The sequence below is a fragment of the Arachis hypogaea genome, chromosome 14 (assembly GCF_003086295.3).
Source record: "Arachis hypogaea cultivar Tifrunner chromosome 14, arahy.Tifrunner.gnm2.J5K5, whole genome shotgun sequence".
Classification (NCBI taxonomy): domain Eukaryota; kingdom Viridiplantae; phylum Streptophyta; class Magnoliopsida; order Fabales; family Fabaceae; genus Arachis; species Arachis hypogaea.
In genome coordinates, this window is record NC_092049.1 from 6,400,300 (window position 1) to 6,406,994 (window position 6,695).

General features: G+C 32.3%; 1 non-coding gene across 3 annotated transcripts; it reads left to right on the forward strand.

Annotated features, from left to right (window-relative positions):
* Nucleotides 1-113: 113 nt before the first annotated feature.
* On the forward strand, nt 114-4,593 carry LOC112741239 (uncharacterized). Of its 3 annotated transcripts, none has more exons than XR_011871618.1 (8): nt 114-581; nt 1,013-1,166; nt 1,330-1,378; nt 1,617-1,812; nt 1,911-1,973; nt 2,095-2,208; nt 3,452-3,556; nt 4,433-4,593. It is a non-coding gene; the product is annotated as an uncharacterized protein (transcript). The 3 variants fall into 3 exon arrangements; XR_011871616.1 differs by lacking the exon at nt 4,433-4,593 and adding an exon at nt 4,215-4,407 and having other exon boundaries at nt 127-581; nt 1,008-1,166; XR_011871617.1 differs by lacking the exons at nt 1,911-1,973; nt 4,433-4,593 and adding an exon at nt 4,215-4,407.
* The last annotated feature ends 2,102 nt before the right edge of the window (nt 4,594-6,695 follow it).

Here is a 6,695-nt window from a genome sequence, read left to right on the forward strand (position 1 = left end):
AGTAAGACTTTAGGCACTACACCAAATTAGTCATATAGCTACACTTGATTTATGACCCTTATTTTAAGGGTCTCTATTCATTAATATAGTGACATTTATATATGTAATTTTTTAACTGTCACTGATCTAATCACTAATCACAGTCTCACCTTTTTTTTTTATCCTATTTTTTCAAAAAGCATATTCACCCTTTCACAGTGAGAAAGAGAAGAGAAACTAACAACCTCACCGTGCTACAGTTCCCGTTTGCCATCGCGGTTCAAGTTTGCCATTCGCCATTCACCGTCGCAGTTCGAGTTTGCCGTTCACCCTTCACCGTCGCGGTTCGAGTTCGCCATTCGTTGTTCACCGGCGCGCTTCGAGTTCGCCATTCGCCGTTCACCGGCGCGGTTCGAGTTCGCTGTTCGCCGTTCACCATCGCGGTTCGAGTTCGCCATTCCCTATTCTCCATCGCGGTTTGAGTTCGCCGTCCGGGTCCCCCACGCTGTTGTTTCTCTTTCCCTGTTTCGCGAGTGCAAACCCTAATTCCCTCCTTTCGGCGACCATTTCTTCTCTTCCAACCACAATATTGAACACCAGTAGTGAGTATTTGATTATTCTTCTACTATATTTATTTCTCCTACAATTTCTTTGTTGTTCATCTGATAATGAATAACCTATACATGATTGTTATTCTTTGGTACTGTTACTTGTGATTTTCAATTGTTCATTGATTCTTCATCTAAGAGATTATGCTTTATATCTTATTATATGGAGGATTGTTTTGTTGGAAGCTTTAAATTTTGTTTGTCTTAAAATTCATTTTGATTTTACTTGCACACAACCTGCTCGATGAAATGTTTCAACTAAACACTTTGATCTCTCTCTGATATTCTATTTGACTATGGTTTCTGGCAAAATGTTGGCACTGATTTGAAAAGTGTGTTGTTGGTAGTTGTAATGAGGTGAAGATTTTCAAGTTCTGGTATTTAATATCTGTTTTTTGGTTTTTGACGCAATAATGGAAGCTCAGGTAGACAGATCTGTGAGCTGTGGGAGGAAAGGAAAGCACTTGAATTGTGAAACTGAAAAGCATCGATCAAGATAGCGGGTTTATCTTGTTTCTTTTTGTGTCCTTGGTTGAGAGCTTAACACCTGTCACGGAAGCCCACCCAACATTGTTCAAAGTAATGACACTCTCGAATCCCTCTTTTTTTTAATCATTTTATTTTAAGCATTTCATGGATAGCGCTTTTATTAATTAATGAACAGTGACAATCAATACTTTTTGCAAAGCAGCTAGCTACTACTAAGCCCTAACTAACAATTTGCATAATGTGTATGTGTTAGGGAGAAAGAAGAGAAAGCTACAAGTACAGGGAGAAGGAGAAGGTAAAAGGTAAAAGGGAGGGGTGTGGCTGAGATCGAAGACGCTTAAAAACAAATTCTGTTCAGATTAATTTTTTCTTCTAGATTGTTTAATTTTATAATCTCCCATTGATGTATTTATTCTAAGTATTGAAAAAGCAAGAATAGCATTATGCTGAATCTTTTAATTATAAGTACCAGTGGGTGAGCAATGCAGCCGAGGAGACCGTGAGCCTTGCATTTTACATGGTGATGTTCTATATGTTTAGGCCTGTGGAGAAGAATGAGTACTTTGTGCTTGATGATGAGGAGGAAGAGGCTGCCGAAATGGCCCTTAGGGAAGAGAAATTTGAGCTTTGAATAGGGAAACTCAATTTGGCTGGCTCTTCTTTTGGTTTTGGTTTAACAGTTGAACCTCTCTATGCCACAGATTTCAGGACGTTCGGTGAAGCTCTTGTGGTTCAGGTCTGTTGGCAGCAAATGCTGTTACTCCCTTTTCTCAGTTTTTTTTATCATGTGTAATATTAGCATACCAAGAAAATTCTAATTTTCTCATCTTGTAGGGACGAGATTTCTTGGTTAAAAGTTTTAGGGAAATTGAGGGTCTTAAAATATTAGAACCCCAGGTTTGAGAAAACTCAATTATGTTTTTGTTAATTCCCTAATAGTTATTCTCTGTGTTTTGTCTCTTCCTAATATGTTTGTTGTTCTGCTTCATAAATGTGTACTCTTTCTTCCCACATGCAGGGGGCATTTTATCTATTCATTGATTTCAGCTACTACTATGGAAAAGAAGCTGAAGGATTTGGTAGAATTGATGATTCGGAGTCCCTTTGTCGATATCTTCTGGATAAGGGCCAGGTAAACTCTTTTAATGGCCTTTATTGTTTATTTGAGGAACATATTTAAGGGCCAGGTAAACTCTGAATCTGAATCTCTAGGAAGTTAGCATTTGTCATTCGCCACCTCGGAGCTCGTCTCCGATCTGCTCTTTTTTGCTCTTTTATGCCGCTTTCCGCCGTTGCTCTGTTTTTGCTTCAATTGAGTATTTAACAATACTGAAATTGAGTGATTTATGTTTAGTAGTTTAGTATCTGAAAAGCTTAGGATCTGTTAGATTAATAGAAAGTTAGAAGCATAAGGAGAGACTAGTAATATTTCACAGTTGAAGAAATCAGTTGGATTGGTTAAAAATTAGCTAATTTTTTAGTTAGATTGGTTAAATGTTAGTTCATTTGTCAATTAGATTGGTTCAGCATTTGCGAGCTTCATCACTGATGACTTTGATTTATCTAAGATTGGTTTTAGTCAATAGTAATGTGGAAAAGTGGTTTATATTTACTTAGCATGTGTTTAATTCTGCTTCTGCAAATTTAATTACTCATTACTTTCATGCATCTATGATTGATTTTGCTTAGTAATAATGTTTAAAAATGTAAAAGTAGAGATGCTTCAAACAAATTCCAGACTTGTCACATATGTTTTTGTTGCTAATTAATCTGTTTCTGGGCCATGAATATTGTCCTGATTCCTTGTTATGCCCCAAAATTGGGAAGGAATTTGAAATTTCAAATCAAGCATTGAGCTTCATTATCATTTTGTGATCTTTCTTCATTGACTTAACAGCAACTTTGGAATGTGGAAGTTGAGTCAAAAACTGTTAGTCGTGTATGTAATTTAAGGCTTGATATTCTTTTAATTAGTTTGGTTAGTTATTTCATCTGTGATATATGAGTGTTAGCACAGTAATTTACTTATGTTTTTCATTTATTTTTGTGAATCAACCACTACATACATTTTGGAATCACGTGATGATTTCTTGGAAGACTTTAGCTATATGTGGGAGGGTAATTAAGTTTAAGTTTGCTTCATCATGTAAGGATGAAAACTATAGTATATTAAAATAGTACATTACATATATACTTTTGTTCATATTATATTGTGAATTAGCTCTTCAATTGAGTATTTAACAATGCTTTTAGTTGGCTCTGAGTTTATATTGTGGATTACTCATAGGTAGAATTTGTGGTTTCAATCTAATCTTTGGTCATTTCATATGATTTGTGATTGCACTATTTTTGGGTTTTGCTTGCTTTCCTGGTAGTATTTGGCATGGTTAGGAGAAGGGAGCATTGATTGCCCTTGGATAGAAACAAGGCCGCTAAAAGAGAATGAATCCGGTGAAACACTATCAGCTGCAACGTGGGAGGTAAGCATGTTTCCTTGCCACGCAGCCATTGGTTTATGTCTAATTGGTTATGAGTTGAAAACTTATATATGCAGATACTTTACTTGCTGGAAGTTGAAACCACCTTTTATGTCCATTGGATTGTGTTTTGCCAACTTCAAGTTTGTTTGTTCTCATTTTCATCTTTTCCCCTACTTTAGTCCCCTTTTGTGAAGCAGAATTTAACCGTGTAAGCCTATAGCATATTTAATTGAAGAGTGATGTGTACAAATTGAAAAGTTCATTACCATATCATGATAGGATGTAGTGTAGGTCCCACTCAAGGGTGAAGCCACACTCTCTCATTTGATGAACTGATAAGGTCCCAAATGAGTGCGTCCAACATGAGTCAAATCAATTCTTTATTATTTTTAGGAGTAATTCTTGACGAACTAAACTTTAAGGAATAATTTGCAAGTAAATATTGGTGATAAAAGATTAAGTTGTGTAATTAGCAAATTGATTAAGTCTTGCTAAAGCACATTTCTTCTTGATGAACTACTAGTAGTATACAAGTCATACCAAATGTGCCGTTTTAATTTATATTTATTTTTTCTTTTATTTCTTTGATAAACTGTGCAGTGTGCACCATTTATTAACATGGAACTCTTTAATTATATTTTTTATTATGTTTTTACAGGTATGAAGAGAAGAAGGCTAATAAAGAAGTATCAAAGTCCTAAAAAATTTCTCAAAATTGTTGAAGATGCTAAATTAGTGTTATTCCCTAATGCAAGAGGAAATGATCATATCTCAATTTTTAATTTTACCAAATTCTTAAAGTGTGAACCTATACATGATTGTTATTCTTTGATTTAAGTAATGTAATTTTCTTTTATTTCTTTTATGTTTTTACAGGTATGATGAGAAGAAGGCTAAGAAAGAAGGAGAGTTGAAGTGGAATTATGACTATGTAATCAGAACTTGTAGAATTTAACTTTTGAAATACATTGTTGCTATTTTTGTAAAATTTGTGGGATTGAATTTTGATTTGTTGAAATACAATATCATTTCTAGAATTTAACTTTTGATAATAGAAATCTTTGATGTTGAAGAGATTATGACAGTTTAAAACTGTCACTAAATATAGAAAAAAATTGTCACAGGAATAAATAACTTGGTAACGGTTTTAAAATAGAAAAACTGTCACTAAAAATATTGTGACGATTTAAATAATCACTAAATATGCCTAAAAACTATCATAAGAACTAGTAACTTAGTGACGGTTTAAAATAATCATGAAATATAAGAAAAAACTGTTACAGAATTTAGTAATTTAACGACAGTTTCAAAATGTTGCGAAATACAGTATAAAAAACACCTTTACAAGTGTTACAAATTAGTGACGGTTTTATATTTTAAAAACCGTTACAAACAATTTAGCGACACTCCTTACCAACGGTGGTCCAAAACTGTCACTATGTCAGCTGGCGACGCTCAAATCTGTGACGCTTTTTTTAACCGTCGCAAACCATTTAGTGACAGTTAAAACCATCACCAAGCATTAAAAAAAACCGTCGCCAAAATGCTATTTTGTTGTAGTGAGGGGTGTGTTAGAGTGTCGTTTAACGACGTGTCACATTAACAAATTTTGACACTATCAATAAAAAAAGTGACGGAAGAACTAACATAACTAATTTAAAATTTTTTAAAAGACAAATTTAATTAAAAAAATCTTTCAATGACTAATTTAAAAAACTAATGATCTTTCAAAAATTAATTTAATTATTTACTCTACTTTTAGATATATATATATATATATATATATATATATATTGGAAATTACGGTCCAACCATTGTCAAAAAGGAAGCTATTAAGACGAGAAAACGGAGCTACCAAACTGGTTTGAGTGTTCCAAACCATGTGCAAACAGTAATTAATTGGAACATACTGGTTGGTAAATATAAGAAGAAAACAATTGTTAATGATAAATTGATAATGTTCTTTCCACACTATTTTTTCTCTTTCCAACCATTGTGGTACCCCATATTTCAAATTCGTGCGACGTTCTTCTTTAACTTTAGTCTCTTTCAAACGGCCTTTAATGGCTTCCTTTTGAAAATTATGCTAAGTTTGAGGGAAAAAAGGTTTCACCTTGTCCCTTACCAAACAAAAGGGGAAAAAATCTCACACGAACCGCCGTAGCTTCCATTTTTTACCTTGACTAGGAAGAGTTCTTCTTTGAAACAAAATCGTTCACATGCAACTAATATTACAATATCCTAAGTAATAAATAAATAAATAATATTAGAGGTCACCAGAATTTATTATTTTAGTCGTAAGTTAATTATTAATATTTAAAAATATAAAATAAAATATATTATTAAATTATTAAATAAAAAATAAAAAAATTAAATTAATAATTAAAAATAATAAATCCAAATTAGGAATGCAATGGGTAAGAATGTAAGATATAGTAGAGTTTGAATTTAATATCTGTGGGGTGAGATTTTTATATAAACTCAATTCTATTCTATCTGCGAGTTGAGAATATCTCAATCCTAACTTTATCTATTATTAATTTGCGAATACCCGATCTTTTATAAAAAAAGATGCAATATTATTATATAATTTGATAATAATAATTTAAAATAAAATTAATTTTTATGTAAAAAAATATATTAAATTATCAATTAATAATTTTTTTTAATAATTAAAATTTTTTTATATTTAATAAAAAATATTTAATTTAATATCTATTTAAAATATATTTATATATATATATATAAAGGATGCATATTAGTTAAATATGATTGAGAGTCAATTTATATCCTATCTAATCTGTACAAAATTTTACCCACAATACTTTACCTTATTCGCTGCAGCTGCAGATCGAGTTGGCAATCCAATTCGGTCTAGATATTTTTCTAAATAAAAACTTCATCAGCATTGAATGTAACCCTACTAAAAGCGCTCCGCTGAACGTTGACTATATTTAGTACGTGCGCAAGAATATTATGATACATGGTTTTAAAAATAAAAAACAAATATAAGTAGTACGTAGCATGATAACTCATACGTGTTTGATTTTAATTTGATTAAGTTCCTTGCACATTATATTAGCCAAGCATACATGTCATGGACTCGGAATTAATATCTTAGGGCATTCAAACAGTGGAT